General features: G+C 43.0%; 1 long non-coding RNA gene across 1 annotated transcript in view; it reads left to right on the top strand.

Moving 5' to 3' along the window:
* The window catches only part of LOC135297745 (uncharacterized), a 36,514-nt gene extending 19,805 nt beyond the window's left edge, over positions 1 to 16,709 (top strand). Inside the window, exons 4-7 of the long non-coding RNA XR_010359669.1 lie at positions 5,339 to 5,412; positions 6,226 to 6,379; positions 13,825 to 14,002; positions 14,460 to 16,709. This is a non-coding gene — a long non-coding RNA (uncharacterized LOC135297745). The remainder of the gene's footprint in view (positions 1 to 5,338; positions 5,413 to 6,225; positions 6,380 to 13,824; positions 14,003 to 14,459) is intronic.
* Positions 16,710 to 18,262: the final 1,553 nt, after the last annotated feature.

Genomic DNA, 18,262 nt, shown 5'->3' with positions numbered 1-18,262 from the left:
ATAGGTGTGGCTGGAGGTGCCCAGGAAAACAAACCCATGGAATATATCCCTTTATCAGCACCTAAATGTTTTGTCAGATGCAAGCTGGTCTCAGGAGCACTTCTGGGGGGTTTGGCAAGGCCAGGAAAAGTGCTTCAGGCTTGGAGCCTCCCAGGTCTCCATTCCTGCAGACTGCTCACGCTGCTCCTTCTCTGTCTCTGTCCCCATGGATATAAAAGGTGCTTTACAGCCTCTGCCTCATAAATGCCATAAAGGTGCCATTCATGGTCTGTTCCTTTCCAACGTGTGCAGGGACAAGGAGGGGAACCTTTCCAGGGCTGAGCCAAGGATGGCAGAGGACAGCCCTGGCCTTGGGGGCCCCACTGAGCCCCCTGCACAAGCAGCATTCACCCCTTACCCAGCCTGCTCTCATCACAAATCCTGTATTTCCAAATAAATATTTTAATAAAAGGGAATTGTGTAGATTGTTAGTGTAGCTTATTAGGTTTTAAAAATTCATGTTTCTAAATTCCCAGTATTATTTTCCCCTTGCTTTAAAGGGAAAAAAAAAAAAAAGAAAAGAAGGGGGGATGGCAGAATCTCTTTTCAATAAGGGTTTAATTGTCTGTTTCATCTGGAAAGCTCTCTGAATTGAAACTCCCTTCTCCACAGTGCTACCTGAGCACTTCACAATTTTATTCTCTTGAAGTGTCTATTTTACCATTTGTCTCACTTTCAAGCTTTTAGCTAGAACTGGACATTTGTGGCCAGACAAAGGAATTTAAACTAAGTAGCGTGTTATGGACTACTTCAGGTGACTCTGCTTGGATTATATCACTCTGACACTGCAGCAGCTAAAGCAAAGGGCATTAACACGAGCCTATTGAATGTAGACCTGCAACTGAGATGAGAGAATTTCACTGAATTTCCCATTGCATCTTTCTACTGACCTTACCCCTGTGTTTGGGAGATGCCTGAACTAAGAGAAATATTTTATCTTTGGGGTTTTTTAAGTTCCTAGAGAAAGATGCTTATGTATCAGAAAATTATATGTTTTACCTGGGGTAGCTCAGGATATGGGAATTTGGGTTTCTGTCTCATTTGATTACCAGCTTGGAGTTTAGGTTTGAAAATGGAGTAGACTTAGTGGCAGATGGGGCTGCTTTGTAATGGGTGGTGAGGGCAGGCACCTGAGTCTGGCAGAGTTTTGCAGTAGGGGACAATAATGAATATGAGTGGTAAATCAGTCAAATGACAGATAATTCCTCATGGGAGACACAAAGAGCCACTGGAGTGGAGCTGCTGGAGGTCTGTGAAGCAGTAGGTGCTCAGGAGCACCTTGTGCTGGCAGTCTGAGGTACCAGCACTAGGAGGTAATTTGGGACATAAAAACCTCTGCTGTTACTGTCTGTACTTAGGTACATTGCAGGAATGCCCCTTCCAGCACTGCTCAGAAGGCATAAAATATGCTAAGCAACTGTTAAAGGAGAAGAAATAACGTGTGGCAGAGGGAGATGAAGGATATGCATAAAAATATATAGGAGACCCTTCTGATGGAAATGTGAAATGTGACATTTTTGTGCCTGTGACGCTGCAGAGTGCAGTGGCTGTGCTGGTGACAGGACTGCAAAAGGGTTGTTTATTAAGGGCAAACAAAACGAGGGCAAAATTTTTTAAGTTGAGGAATTTTGTGGTACTGGGAGGCAAATTACTGCGGGCCCTGTTACAAAAGAGCCGGGGTAAACAGCACAGCGTGCTGGGAGTTGCAGCTGCGTGTGCAGCAGTGCCGTGCATACATTAAGTGCCCGCGTTGTCAGGGCGAGTGACAGCGGTGACTGAAAGCCAGGCAGGAGCTCCTGTCAGCACTGGGCAGAGTCACGGCGCTCCTAATAACCAAGTCTATTCTGGTTACATCTGACATGGGCATCCAGAGCCTCTGCTTTGGGGAATTTTATTTATTTTGACCCAGGGAAGGCTGCCGAGCTGCTCTGTTGGGTGCAAGCCTCCTGGCATTGCAATTAGACAGACCCATCCATGCTGGTTCATCAGGAGGATGGAATTTTCTGCACCCTCTTTCCTTTCTGCATCTTTTTTTCCCCCTCCTTTGGGACTTTACTGTAGGAAGGACAAAAAGAAAAGCATGGGGATAGCTAAAGAAAGCTCTTCTGGAGCTGTGCCTTGGATGCTCTGACCATTTGTGAAGTTATTCCATGAGGGGCAGTGAATCATGGAAGTCTGAGGTTTTGTGCCTACAACTGTGCACCAATTTGTGCAGAAAGGGGACTGCAAAGCCCCAGATTTCTCCTTCCTCCCCAGGAAAACCCTTCAAAGGCCAAATCAGGAGATTTAGGCCATGTCCCAGTTTGATTAAGGTAGGTCTGTGTGTGACTTACCCTGGGCTGAGAATATCCAAGGCAGGAAGGTAAACATCCCATTGTGCTGGATTTGATGAAAGAAAATCCTGGAAAACCTTGTGCTTTTCTAAGAAAACTGCCAGAGGCAGATTATTAGGTCTGAATTAAAATGCAGACGAGATTCATTAAATTGTTGACCCTGCCCCCTCCAAAAAAAAGTCAGGTTGCCATCTTAAATTGACAGCATTAGAGACAAATTATGTGCACTGATTAATAAGTGTGGGCTAAATTACGGCTCGGAGAGCGGGCGGAGCGCAGTGGGAACGCGGGCGAGGGAGGGAGCGCAGGAGGCAAAGCCACCCTGCCCGTGGGCACAGAGCAGTGCCAGGGGGTCCTGGGGCACCAGGGGGATGAGGAAGCAGCAGGAGGATGAGCTCATTCCAAGGAGCCCATTCCCTCTGAGATGCTGCTGTGACACCCTGGTGCCAACGTGCTCCCCTGGGATGTCGGTGCTGTGGATCTGTGGTGAGCTCAGGGGCTGCATTGCCCCTTTTCTTTGGGGTAGGGGAGCTTTGCGTTCAAAAAAGGAAAAAAAAAACCACCCAAACCTTGGATGGGTTGGATTTAAGAAGTTAAATAAGAAAGGTAGGGAAAATTAGAGACTTGAGAAGCTGATTTCTATCACACCGGGGGCAAAAAATACACTGACCATTTCAGCATTTCAGATGAAAAAGGGAAAAAAAGCAGGCGTAAAAACACGTGGATTACTCACAAGACATAGTTCTCTGCAGATACTATGACCGGTACATAAATAGCAAAATGAATGTTATTAACATGTTAATTTTACTAACCCTTTAACCTATTGATTAGCCAAACAGAAGGAAACAGCATCTTTTCATGCTTCAGCCCCCCCTTGCTTTTCATGTAATTGGATTCAAATTCACATCTGTAGCTACTAAACCAATGTTTTCAACCTTTCTTCTGCACCTCCCCACCCCCAACTGTTTAACCTCCCATCTCCAGCTCTGGCATAAATGTAAGCCTTTATTTGTGAATATTCCGATAAGCACTTTGCCTCCAACTATATTGTTCAAGTACCAGCATCATTGTTACAGCTGTAATTGTTACTATCAAGACACAGTTCTTTGTAATTAGAAAGTCAAGATGGTATTCAGCAGTATGGCAGCACAGATTCTCATTTGTTAGGCTATTAGAAAAAAAATGTTTACAGAGAAAACAGTGTCATTGTTTAGTGCTCTTAATTGACCATCTGCCTGGTAAAGAAATGTCCAAAGAAGGATAAATAAGACTATAGTGCACTTATTTATTTATTTTCTTTGTGCAATGAGTAAATTAGGAAAAGCAACAGCAGATCCAAACTAGACAAGACATTGCTAAATCAGGCTGCAAGTGAAATCATGTCATGAATACATTAACTTTTATTTCTCTCAGTGTCAAGACTCATGTCTGCATCTTCCTCAAAGTTTGTTGGGAAGAAAAAGGAGGCCAGATCTTGGTGGGCACTGTGGAGTTGACAGCATTCATCTTTTAACAAAGTCAAGCATATGCTGCTTTGAGTGCAGCATCTTTGCATGCTCAATGACGTGTTTAATGTCACCTTTCCCACTGTAAATCATCCCTGAGTAAATCCACAAGGGAGAGTGGTACTAGGAATTAAGCAGGAGAGAAATAAAATTCATGACCATGTGGTTCTATCTCAGGGAATTTGGTACGTATTGACAAGAGAGATTCACACCTGACGGGGCCGAGAGCTAATTTGTAGTAGGGTTGTTTATCTTCTGCCTGAAAGGAATACTTTTTCATATTTAATGTGCATTTTTCTCATCTCCATGTGTGTATGTGTTTGTGATTTAGCGTGGCTAAGGGTGCATCTGCTTTTGCTGCTTGGCAAAAACGTAGTTTCAAATTTCAGGCTAATCCAAAATTCTGAGTTTTCCCCATGAAAAAGTAAAGGAGGCACAGTTTGGCCTTCAAAAACCTGGTTTGATGTTTCCATTGCACGAGGCACTGTCTTAGGTAGGGAGTATTTGATCTGTTCCTGCAGCATTTGTTTACAGTCTTAAAATGAGAAATGAAAAAAACCCAACAGTATTACCATGCTAAACCAATATGGTAAATGACCAAACTGATCTTTTGTACTATTTGTCTTCCAACATTCCAGGTGGAAATAAACCAGTACATTTATATGTTGATTTATTACAGTGTGGAGTTGGGAAAAAAAAAAAAAAGGGAGAAGAAATAGGAAAAAAAAAAAACAGGAAAAGGAGAAATGAACTAAAAAAAATACATTTATAAATAATAATAATTTCTTAAAACACTACCAGCAAGAGGAGCCCCAGTTCTGCCTGCTCCCTGATGACTGCAGGGTCCATGCAAAGCTGCCACCACTCAGATGGTGACGGGACAGAGCCAGTGACAATAGTCATGGTGCAGATAGGGAAAATTTCCAAATACTTCAAAAGCTGACAGTGTTTTAGCCATCAGTTCTTCAAAGTGACTTTCTCTCCATAAAACCTCTCCTTTGATACCTTCACTTGATTCCTCAGGTACATCATCCCTCGTCCATCTGTTCCTATTGAAACTTCCCGTTTTTCCATCTCCCTGGGGTTGCTGTATTAAATACTGACCCTAATATTTTTTGTTTCTTCTTATTTTTTGTTTCTTCTTCTTCCCTGGGTATTCACTCTCGTGCATAGATTTATTTTTTCTTTGAGTTTTGAGGGAGTACCTCAAAATCTTGTTCTCCTGCCTGATGGCTTTTGAGAAGGGGTGGTAGCTAATGGAACTTACCCATCTTTTGTCTTAAAAAACACCAAACAAAACCCAATTCTTCTAAATTTAGAATTTTCTTATTCTCCCATTTCTGTGGATTTTTCACTAGTACCAACTGCATTTTTTCAGAAAGCAGTGACTCACCTTTTCACTATTTTTTTTTTTGCTTTCCAGTAGGCAATATAACTAATATAATGACTTCAATTCAGCAGGTGCAGGAAGGTGAGAAATGGGCAGAGCTTCCAGGGTGCTGAACCTTCTTCCTGTCCTAGAGACACACAAAACTGTGAGTTCCAAGACCTTTCTTTGATCTCCCCTGACCTGGAACCGATGGAAGTAGCGAGACTGGAAGCCTGCTCAGATATCCCGTGTGGATGAGGTCCCCATTCCCACCACCCCCTTCCTTAGTGCTGGCTCAGTTGGAGGAGTGTTCCGTAGTGACTCCTTGCAGGTGGCTTTACAGAGTGCCCCTGTTCCTGCGTGCCCAGCCCTGGGGCTGTGCTGGCAGCCACGTGTCACCTTGTCCCCGCGTCCCCTCCGCGTGTGCTCTGCAGAAGCGAGCAGAACGAGCGGCTCAGGAAAATCTGATTGACACCAGTAGTTTTAAGCTCATGCATGTCTAGTTACTTGTTCAATTTGTTTAGTCCAGTGGTCTCCTTTATTAGGAGCCTTAGGGTTTTTCTTTTGATTTGGCAGGATGATTATAATGAGAGCTCCTTAGTGCTACTCCACCAGGGTATCTGCCCACTTGCTCTCAGCCTCTGCTGTATAGCTTGTGATTAATGTAAAACAGTCAGATGCCCTTCAGATCAGTCGAATTTGGGGATTCTATTATAAACATGAAAGGCGTGCTGACCGCACAAAGCCCTTGGTGGTACCAATTAAAGACAGCGCCATTCAGTTGGCACTTCTCATGCCGCTGCTTTTTTCCCTTTTTTCCTTTTTTCCTTTCATGGCAAATCTTTTCCATGGCAGTGGTGGCCCCGCTGCCGCCACGCACCTGTGCCATGCTCCAGCCCCAGGGCACGGCTTCCTCGGCCAGAGGGGAAGGGAAGCACCTTGCCCTCCCCTCTTGCTGCCCGGTTTCTCTGCCCCTCAGCTCGTGCTCCATCTGGCCAGACGTGAGCAGTGGGATTTGAGTCCAGTCTCTCTCGGTGTCACCGTGCAGGGACAGGCAGAGAGCCTGTGGTGTCCCCTCCCCACCGCTGCAGAGGCTCCGGGCTGCCACTGCAGATCATTTGACAAATTTCACGGTAAGACCCCAGCTTATCTTCATTATCTTTTTATTTCAGTCAGTATTCCAAGTATTCCTTGAATGTCATGAGTGAAGAGCTGGATTACACACAAAGTGTCCAGTGTTAAATCCTATTTACATGCAAAAGTTGTGCCAGTTTACCCTGAGGTTAAATCAGTGCAAACCCCTTCTGTGAGGACTCTTCTAAACTAATGAGAATGACCTCCCATAATTTCTTTAATTAAAGAACAACAACCACCTAAATCAAGATAAAACATGCTTCATATTAAATAAGGTTGGCCAAGCAAATGGGTTTGCATTGCTTGAAGTGCTGACTCCTCGTTTTACACTGACTGAATCCCACAAATTCTTTGGACAGAGCCAGTCCCAGCCCTGCTTTCTGGCTGCAGCAGTGACAGGATGTCACACCTGCCCCTCTAAAGGCAGCACAGGCTCTGCCTCTGCCTGTGGGCTGGCTAAGGTCTCTCTCCAACATACACCTTTTGTGCGAAATCCCATGCACCTCTTCTGGTATTCCACAAATCCATACAAACTGTCTGGATCAAGTCAAAAAAATTGTTTTTTCATGCAAGTTACTCCCCCCACCACCACTCCGTGCTTGTCAGAAAGGAATAAAACTTCACCATAGAAGAGCAGAGAGAAAAATCCTTTATTTCTGAAATTTTATCTTCCAGAGACAGGTTTTTCCTTGCATAAGACTCTCCATAAATCTGAGGTCTTGTAACTTTGATCTGTTCACCCCCTGCCTACAACATAGACTCCAATCCCACCTCTTCCTTAATGGACTGTAAGGAATTGAGGAACACTTGTGTAAGAAAAAAAACCTCAGTACTGGTTCTTTATTTCTCTGCTCATTTCTTAAATTAAAAAAAAAATACTTTTAGAAGCTATTCTGAGGCACTTTCAGTTGTGAAGGCAAGAGCCACCCTCCTTCCTTTCCCTGCAGATTCCTGTTTATGCAGGGATTATGTCACTGTCCCCATCCGTGCTCAGGGGCTGCTGGAAGGGGCTCAAAGCCCAGCAAAGCCACCCAGCAAAGTGAACCCATCAGGGTGTGCCTGAGTCTGTGCCTTGCTGCAACGAAACCTTAGAAACAAAATCACTGTGATTAATCCCAGCAGAAAATGTGGGCAAAACCAGGATGTGATTTTCTTCTCAATCAATATTATGGAGCTCCCACTGATCTTTTAATATTGTTTTGCTTATGGATGAAAAGATACTGAGGTCCCAATATATTACAGTCATTCATGTTTAGACCTGTAAATGAACCCCAAAATAATCGTCATATTTTGTTGCCTGCTCCACATATACACTCAGCTTTCTTGTATATAAATTAAAGATAAACTGCATTTAATCCTGTTAAAATGTGAGTAAACAAATTGACTAACAAAATACAGGGGGTTGGCAGAAAAAGAAAATAAGCTCAGAAAATAATTGGTTCTAAGGAAGTTAATGAAAGTTTGTAGCATGCTTTTTATATGAATAGAGTTCAGAAGAGATTATTTTTTTGAAGTGTTACTCACAAATCTCCCGTATCCACAATAGATCTTTTGTTAACTGTACCTGCACATTTATTGTGTACGACAGCCTAATAAAATGAAGTCATTTTAATAAACATTGTATCAGAATACCCTATCTTCTATGTGGCACTGCGAATTTCCACTACTGAAGGAAACATTTAACATTCTCACCATTTTAATACTTTTAATAAATATTTGCAATTCCTGTGATAATGCATAATGGCAGAAAAATGCATTGCCTCCAAAATTTATGTGGCTGCTGGCAGGTGGCCATTTTCCAATTTTCTGTCTCGCTAATATACATTTATTATGTATTTCTAAGGGCTTTTCTTTTCAGTATTTGGCTTGCCATAAAATTGCTATTTCTTTTACAAGAGAAAGTGCTCGTGACAAAGAAATCTCAATTGAACCCAAACCTGACAAATGGACATCTGCTGGCCAAGCCAGAGAAGAAAAACATTTGCCCAACGTAGCTCTCAGTTTGATGCCTTCCCATCAGCCACAGCCACAATATGTTTGGATCAGGGGCTTGCATTCTGAACTGCTAACAAGAATCAGCCCTTGCTTAGTAATATTTCCTGAAGTGTGACATTGTGTTGCATCATGTTACCCACGACACGACATGGAATAACATCACATTACATGATGGGTTATGACACAGGCAAGAAGAAGATGCAAGTTAATACCGTGCATTACATTTTATTTTGTCTAAATTGCAGGAGCAGAGTGTACGATGAGCTGTGAGTGGTCTCTTCTGTGCTGGCTTTGTGCAATTTCTACAACAGCCATCCTTGTAGTACCTGAGCATCCACCAGCACATAATTAAACCTCTATTGATGGCTGAAATCCTTGAATCTCTCACTAAGCACATATCGTTCTCTGTGTTTAAGTAGCAGCATTCATTTGAAGAGCCAGGGAGCAGGGACTAAGCATGAAGCCTAAACAGGCAATAAGAAGTGGGAAAACTACTAAGATGATGCATTCTTACCCTCTCAATGCAAGGAAGCTGATTTTGTGAAACTCTTTATGGCATTCACAGCAAAGCAGGGAAGGAATATCCTGTGTCACGGAGCGTGTGCTTCTTGAGGATCCTTTCTGGTAGCAAATGATGCTCAGAGAGTGTGATTTGTTATCAGAGAGCTATTTGTGATGGCCGAGATAGAAGGGCACTGAATAAATATCTGCAGCTCTCAGGAACTGAAACATGATGGTGCAGGAGATGGAAAGAAATATCTCAAAGAGGCAGAGGAACAGAGCCTCGCTGCCAAAGGTGACTGCAAATTCAGTAGTTTTTGTTTTGTTTTTTCAAAGCTGTGAAGCAACAGCATAATCCAAATTAATAATATAGTATATTAAGTTTTGCAGTAATAAGCCTTGATTAAACTAATTCCTGGAATGATGAATGCAGTCCCCCTAGAAGAGGCTACTGTACAAGAGGTTTAATCTCTGATTTGATGGGGAATTATGGGCAGGTTGCTTCTTAGTCTGCGTTTTTGGTTTTTCCTTTACTTGACCTATTTTGGCCCCAGCTCAGGAAAAAATCACTATTTGGGAAAGTGCTTACTGGACTTACTGTGAATGTTTCAGAGCTTTCCTGAATCACCCCTGGATATGGAGAAGACAAAAGCACATTTTTCACTGATGATCATGGGCTTATGCCAGGACTAAAACTGCAGTCTAGAACTGGCCAGATAGAAAATTTCTGGATATTTTATTTTTAACTGAAAATTTAATGTGTCTAATTCCTCTTTATCAAAAAAATCTATTTTTCTATTTTGAAGCTAATTCAACTGAATAAGGTGCAAACTTTGCAAATTCATACCATAATTTCCCAGCTGTCAAAAAAATTATGGTTAACCTTGAATAAAAATAAACCAATGAACCAAAAATAAAATTATTTTAAACACATAGTAGTATTGGCTATTTAAACGAAATAACTATATATTTATATGTTTATTTTATTAATACAATAATATATAGTTATACAAATATTTACCATAATGTGGTTTATGATAGGGATTATATATTATAGGATATGGTATAATACAAGAATTATTATATTGAAAAACATAATTGCTATTAGGGATTCAAGGGGAAAAAAAGCTACAATTTTTCTTTACAAATGATAATATTCAAGTATTGGGGGGACAGATGATTTTACTCTCCTCCTGATACTTAGGTCAGTGCCAAAATGTAGATTTTTCTACATAAGTTGTTTCTTGGTCTAATTGATTTCTTCCTGAAAGTGCAGCCAGTGCTGCCTTTCCAGGAGTGCTCTGCAGCCTTGCTGCCGTGCAATACTTTGTTGTGCTCAATCCATCTCACGCTGGAGACGTGTCTGTGCTTTGTTTGCATTTGTTTTATGAAGTGGAGGACATGAGGGTTTTGTGTCGCTCGTGTTTGATGCGGGTTGATAAGAACCAGATATTTGAACAAATGGAGAAAAACAGATTAAAGATTTCCTGTCCCCTCATGGCCAGTTTTCTCTTAGATGAAATGAAGGATTTGTGAGTGGGCACAAGTGAGTGATACAATCATGTTTCTACCAGAAAGTTTAACTGTATCAGTGGGCTGCATCTTAGCATTTTTGATAAAGATTGTCTTCTGAGAAGAATTAATGTATTTCTTACTCTTGCTACTGATTTCATCCACGTCAGTGAGTTTAATTTGCCTGCAAAATATTTCTCAGAAGTAACTTTTCCTTTCAAAGGGTGGTCATTAAAAGGAAAGAAAAGAAACAGACCCCCACAAAAACAAGCAAAGAAAAACACCTGACGACAGGGAAAACTGTGGCAGTTCTCCATGAGTCTTCTTAAGCTCATACATTTTATAAGTATTTAATGTGATACCTTGTAGGAACAGACAGCAGCAGGTGACTGCAGCAACTTTGAAGAACAGCTTTTTTCTGTCACTTCTTTTCCAGCGTGGCCCAACAGCATTCCTAACAGAAACCACTTGCACAGCATCCCCATTTCTCTCAGGAAAATCAGTATAGACTGGCAATAATGCAGAGCAACATACAATTAAAAATTAATAGCAAAATGATTACATTATTCTCTTCTAGCAGAAACACCCCTCTACCCTACAACAAAGGCCTTTAAAGCACTTTGGCTGTTTTCCAAAAGAGCTGATTAATCCTGCACCTAGCCCTGCTGCCTGCTGTGCCAGGCAGGAGCTGCTGAGTGTCCGTGGAGGGAGCGGGCAGGCTCTGCTCCAGCGCCCGTGCCCTGGCTGCTGGTACCACCAGGAGAGGCTGCCCAGCTGGCAGCAGCATGGCAGGGCAGCCCTTTGGATTATTCCAGTAATCTGTGACATTCCAGCTGAGACACAACGCGTGGGGAAGCTGGGTGAGAGAGGGATTGCTTTGCTCGACTCCAAAACAAAGGCTGTGCAGAGTTACACAGATGATTCTGGTCACAGAAGCATCCTGCATTAGGGCTTTCAGCCTGAGATAATTGACCTTGACACTGCTCTCAGCTGTGGGCACAGAACTCTTGGTGCACTGACTTACCTTGAAGAACAGCATGCAACTGCACAGAATATTTACTTAGTGTCTTTTTTTAATTCTTGAAAACTGTGCACTGCAAGGACAAGTAGGCAGAAGTGTAGTGAGGGATGGAAGGTATTTTATGTGGATGAACACATGAAGAGGTGATTATGTATTGCTAAAAGTCTAATCCCTGGATAAACTACAGTTTGCTATTAATTCTTTGGACTTGCTTAGCTGCTACTTAACATTTCCACGACTTAACAATTATATTCTTGAGCTAAGAGTAACTTTTCAACAAAATGTGTAGGGATTAGAAACATTGATAATTATATTAATTAATATTAATGGGAGTGACAATATTTGTAGTCATATGACAAACATAAGGAAAGCAGGGCTTTAATTTTATCAATTAATTCTGTTTCTAATTGCTTTCACTCTTCAGTTGTCAGAACGTGTTCTCCTTTCAACAAGGAATGTGTTAAGCAGGAAAAGCACAGACCAGAATTGAGGGGAAGGAGGGCTCTGTGTTTGTATATGGTGCTGTCTGTTATCCAGAAGCACATTGAGCCTTCTCTGTGGGCTTTGGATTTTCCCTCTATTTGTTGTAAATGCCCATCATCTGGAGTAATGGGTTCAGTCTCACTGAGCTGGGTTAGCAGGCAGAGAGGCCGGTCAGGAGCAGGGAATGCCACTGATTGACGAGCTTTCCAAATTATCAACTCTTCCCTCTTCCCACACCTTCCCGTAGGTGCCGGATGAGCTCTGGACAGCGAGGCAAGCAGGCCTCGGAAAAGAGAGCTCAGCATGTGTATGTCTACACTGACTCCTCAGATTTAATACCTTTGATGGGCTCCAAGTTGTCTCTGGAGGAAGGCAGGGAGCTGCAGTCCATTGGCCTTAATCCTTCCCTGTGCTCCCGTATCTTTATACTGCTCCACCAGCTCCACACCGCCGTAAAACCAACACATCCCACCCTCGGCTCCCTGGTGCGAGGGAAATCCCTCTCCAGGCCCCTTGCTGAGAGCTGCAGCTGCCACAGAGCCTTCCTGGCACAGGGAGCAGGGCACACCCCTCCTGCAGATGGGTCTGGAGCCCTGAGATGCTGCTCCTGCTGGGTGTCCCCGCAGGCTGGGGCTGTGCAAACCCCAGGGCTGGAGGCCTGTAAGTCCCCATGTCCTGAGAGCCCTCACCACACAGCCATCCAAGAGGCTGATAAAACAAATAATGATGATCTCCTGGGGCAGCTGCAATAAGCAATGCTGCCAGCTAAGAATGGTGCCTCTGATGGCTCTGCAAGTGAGAGCTCAGCCATCTCTCAGCTGCTGAACCCCAGCTCGCTGCCCTCACAGGCTGTGCCAGCTGCTCCTGCAACGCTTCAGGGGCTGCTCTTCCTCTCAGCTCATCCCTCCTTGCTCCTCCTCAGCACTGCAAGGCTGGGAGGATCTCACCACGCCCTGTAAGGGATGCTATCACCCAGCACATGCTGCTTTAGTGGCCCCTGGCTTCACCCAGATTACCTGGGAGAAGTTGCTGCTGCCTGCTCAGCTGTGCAGACGTTGGTATCTGCTGGGCTGGGGAGTTCCTCACCAATACCCCAGTAAATCTGGGGGACTTGCTGATGAGCATGAAGAAATAGTCCCAATTAATTTGCTTCTTGTGGGCTGGAGACCTTGCCCCTGCCATTCCCCTCCTTGTGGACATGCAATGCTGATCCTCAGCATATCTGCATCTATGCATATTTTTAGGATAACATATTTTTAGGAAGCACAACTCCATCTTGTTGTGCCAGCCACGTCATTGTCAAAAGGCATTGTCGGGGCAGATTCACCTCTTCTGTGCTGGTATAAACGTTGCTTCTTCCCTGTCTCCTCTTCAGGGGACAGAGTTCAGGATGAGCCCTTTTGTGTTTGTTTCCACAGCTCTAGGATGGAGCTGGGAGCCTTTGCTTTTCCCTGTCAGGAAGCACAGGTTTAACGGATCGAACGCACCAGAATTGCTTAATGAGTGCTCAGTGAATATTAATAAAAGTTTGGACGTGACTCAGGCTACAATGGCTGAGAAGTTTGAAAGCTCTGGTTCAAGATTACAGGAGGCTGTGAGAAAATATGGTATCCAGCAGCTAGCATATAGTGTGGATATTTCACTATCCAGGGATCTCTAATTACTAATAATGTACAGGAACAGTATGATATGTCCTTACAATTGCAGAATCCTTTTCAAAGATAATCTTTAATAGTTTATTTGACAACCTGTAAAATTATAGAAAATTATTAGTCTTGGGAATTACAAAATTCCCCATAGTACAGTCAAACAATAAAATTATAATTACCTGTGGGTAATTGAAATTTAACTGTTTTTTTATTGTATATTACACATCAATAGCAACATAAGTTCAAGAGTGTCCCCCTCCCCTCCCTTTTCTTTTCCCTACAGAAGTGGGGAAAATGGACAACCCTGCTGGTATCTTGTGAGCCCTTGTCACAGAACAGAGCTTGAACAATTTCGATTAAAGCAGTATGTTCGAGACTGTCATTAGACCTGCATTAAATTACATATCTGGAATGTTAAAAATAAAGAGTACTGAAGCTTATTCACAGCTGCCTGTGGTAAAGTACGTAGTCAAGGTTTTTATTATCTTTGAAGTTCTTATTTTTCTCTTTTCTAAAACTTATTGTTTCATCAAACAAATACCTAGCACATTTAAGAACAGTGTGAGCACAGGAGCAGAATTGCTGGAGCTGGATAAAGCATTAGCGTGTTTCCATTCTGTGCTCAGTTGTATTGTTTAGGACTAACAATGGTAATTTATCAATTATACAGGAGGGAACAAAGGCCTTCACTGTCTCACAGCTCCAGAAGTACCTGGTACAGGGCCCAAAGCTGGAGACCCTCTCAGACCTCAGAAGGCACCATTTACCATGAGTGTTTGCAGGGCCAGGACTTGCCTTGTCCCCTTGCAGTGACCCCATGGAGGCTGCTCAGTGCTCAGCTCCAAGACTTCCATGGCTTTTTTTCCTAAACCAAGAAAATTATAACCTTTTTTCTTTTTTTTTTTTTCCCTGACCCAGGGACCTTGATAATGAGACATCACAGCCTGTTCTTGTCTGGTCAATGAGACCGTCCAGTCCCTCTTGTCGTGTAATTTGTGGTGGCTTTACGGACTTTGAAGCCAATCTAAAAGACAAACCCCAAGCCTTTGGATGCTGCTCGGCCAGGACAAACCCCAAAGCATGGTATGTTCGACAGTTACTTGTCTATACAGCAGCTTTGTTACACACTGCTGAGATGCACAAAATCCTCTGTAGAAGGATCAGACTGGCTACTTCCATTTGATTCTGTAAAGTGCTTTATGATCATTCTGTGAATGTAACAGCACAAGTAAAAATATCTCTGTTTTATTAAGAGTTTCAGTTAAAGTGTTCAATACACAGATTTTATCGTGAGAGAGCATCACAAAGACTGAGTACAACATAATGGCAAGCCAGGTATTGTTATGATTATCATTACTACTATTTATATATGATCACTGAAGTACTAAGGGAAAACTGGGAAATGGAGTTCCTGAGTCCCACAGAGCTCATAGTAACAGCTGTTTTTGGAGGATGCAACAATAGCAGACCAGCTCTGCTTCATGGAACAATTAATGGTGCATACAGCCCAGTCTGGAGATCTCTGATCCCGAATGGGTTTTCCCATTTTCAAAAATCAAAGAAGGTAGAATTTCAGTTGGATCCTGCCTTTTTTTATTCTGGTGCCTCTTACTCTTCCCATTGCCTCTTTTCTCTGCCTGTTGGTGTGAAGGGCACCCGTGCACATTAGAACTGTGATGTGTCTGTTTATCCAGCAAAGCAGCTGGGAACTCCTCATCCAAGTGGTATCTGAATGCTTTTGCAGGGGAGAGATATTCTGCCTTCCTCACTCGTCCTTCCCATTGGAGATTTTTAAGTGTCTTGGCCTCCTAAAAGCTAAAGTGGAGCTTTTGATTGAGATTTAAACCGAGTGTAAATCTTTGAAAAGCAGAAAGCCCAATAGGGGCTGTATCACCAGAGCAGTGAATGGGCTGAGCTGAGCAGGGCAGAGGCAGGACTGGCCCAAAATCCTGTCCTTACACCAAAGAGCCGTGACCTTGTGTAACACTCAGAGCTCTGTTTGGCTTTGGCTGTTCCCTAATCCTGACCCTTGACCAACACCTGAAGGCTACAGGGAAGCTTTTCTCCATCCTTATCTTGACTGTCATTCCCTGGCAGATTCCAGCTGCTGAGCTCAACACCCTGAAAAAAAAAGAAGCTGGGGAGTTGTTTTCCACTAGGATTTATATAGATGGGATGCTTGGAAGTTAAATCTTCCAGCCACCACAGTGCACCATAGTGTAAGACAAAGAGCAGGAGATAAATTTTCCTGCCTTTGAAATTCCTGCTCATGTCACTCTCTGAGCAAATTTTTACTATTTTGACACTGGTGAGAAGAGCTATTCCAGTGTGAGCCTCTTTCTCTCTGCACTGCAGTGCAGGATGAAGCTAAGGATGAGCAATTGGAGCGCTGTCAGGATTACACCCAGGTCAGATTTTTCATTCTGCTAAAAGATGCTTTTTTGACATGGGAATCAGGAAAATACATTGATGCAATGTGTTGAAAAGGACCAAAAGGTTGTTATTTGCTCCCACCAATACAGAGAGACACAACCCTCCTGTAAAGCAAAAATATTTTCCAGTGAAAACACAAACTTTGACACTGAGTGCAACATAACGGGAGGGCCCAAGAGGGGCTTTGGGGAGCTCCTCAGGGAGAGGGGGTTTTTCCATGGGCTTTTTTGCTCGTGTCTGTAGGGTGAGCCCACAAATGTTTGGGTAGAGAAGGCAGCACGCATCCAGATTTTAAAAGAAATAAAATAAAAGGGATTGGCTATTTTTCCTTCTCATGGATGAGGTTACGAGGTTAATAAAAGAGTTAATCCCAGCCTGCTCTGCAAAAGGGAACAGCTCACATTTGTGAGACTTCAAAAGGCTTCAGAGTGTCTGTGTATGGATGTTGTTATTTCCTGTCAGGGCTATCCCAAGAAGGTGGGGGCTGGGAGCTGATTTTTTGGAAGAAGAGTTTGGCCTTTAACTAAATCAGTTGGAGTGGAAATAAAAAGGTTAGTATAAAATTATTTTGAGAGTAAACTCCAATTCAATAAAATTCTGTGTATTTTTTTTCTTTTTTTTTCCCCTGTGAAAATCTAAAATTAAAACTTACTACACAGCAGTGGAGGCCGACCAGAGCATTTCAACCAGATGGCCCAGAGGATCTGCTTGGGTTTTTCTTGTTTGGTGTTTTTTTTTTTTTAATCATTACATGACTTTAATTTTATAATAAGTTATTGGTTTCAAAGGGAAAAAAAGAGTAAATTTAAGAAACATTCATCAAATTAAAACAAAAAGAAAAAAAAAAGTATAGTAGGGAGAAGGATGTTGTAATTTTACTGAATGGTTTGGTGGAAACAGAGAAGACCTGGAGAGCATTCTGCCTGACAAACAATCTCGTATTCAGGCAGGGGAAGTGTGCCCAGGATCTCTTGCTGAGTCTTTAGTCAGCAGACAAACACGTTACCAGGGTGCTGCTGCCCTTTTTTAGACGTGTGGTTTTTGGCGCTCGCGGTTTTCAGGGATTCACTCCTGCTCCACGGTGCAGCTGGGATGGCAGCAGGCCAGGCCACAGAGTGATGGTTACAGAACAGGCTCTTCGCCTTTGGGCTGTCCTCAGTGGTGCAGGACACACCTGAGCTCCAGCCCTGTGCCTGTGCAGGGGGCTGGGACTGCCCAGGCAGCTCTGCCTCGGGCCCAGCTGATCCAGCACCAGGCAGTGATTTACAAGGAGAGCTGGGTGTCCATTTGCTTCCCAGCATTGAGGGAATGATTATTGCATGGCGTAGAAAATTACCTCAGGCCTCGTCAGGCTTTTCTGGAGAAATAAATAAGCCTGGGTTCCTTATACTTTCCCTGGCTTGGTGTCCCCCTGCACAGCTGAGAGTCCGTGCTCAGACACGGAGTAAATGTTATAGTCAATATCCCTCAGCAGAGAAACTGCACTGCAATTTCTTTTTTTCTACCTTTTTTCCTCTTGCACGAGGCTCCTGTGCTACCAGCTAACCATTTCCTATAAGAAAATGGCATTGTGTTAAAGTTATATAGTGTATCATATTAAATTTTATAACGGTGCTTTGTGTTTTGAAAAGACTTTGGGGGGAAACAGCATCAATCAGGGAACCACATTTGATAGACTTGGAAGGGGCCTCCTGGGTCATTTTGTCCAAGACCTCTATGAAGCAGGAAAGCTTCTGCAAAATACCTTTCCCATAAATGTATCTAACCTTTCCTTAAAGACACTGAGTGATGGTGCCATAAATACCTCAAGCAGCTAAACCAGTCTGATTGACCTTACGATCAGAAAGTGTCTTCTAATACTGGATAGAAGGTACAATTTTCCGTTCTTCCAGCTGCAGCTAAGCAAGAAAAAAGGGCAAATACACAGTAATGGCCAACAATACAGACTGTGCAAACAGTTTTACTTTCACTTTACTGCCATCACCTACCATAAATCTGGATGTACCCACTGATACTTGGTTTCCCAGTGTAGTGTCTGTGATTCTTGCAGTATCCATCTCACTTTGACTTTTGGAGAGCCACCATTACAGAGTGTGGAAATAAGGAAGATGGACTAGCAGCACTTTCTGATTCAGGAAGCCATTTGAAACCTGATGCTGTGTAGTTAAAGTATTTATTTCTATTCTCTATTTATTAGAATTTGTGAGGTGTTTCTTGTCAGGACTGTGGGAGTAGGGGAAGAACAGGTTTTTTACGGTTCTGTCAGAGCGTCAAAGAATAATTTTTAT

Source organism: Passer domesticus, chromosome 3 (assembly GCF_036417665.1).
Source record: "Passer domesticus isolate bPasDom1 chromosome 3, bPasDom1.hap1, whole genome shotgun sequence".
NCBI classification, from domain to species: domain Eukaryota; kingdom Metazoa; phylum Chordata; class Aves; order Passeriformes; family Passeridae; genus Passer; species Passer domesticus.
This window is presented reverse-complemented; position numbering and strand designations above follow the sequence as displayed.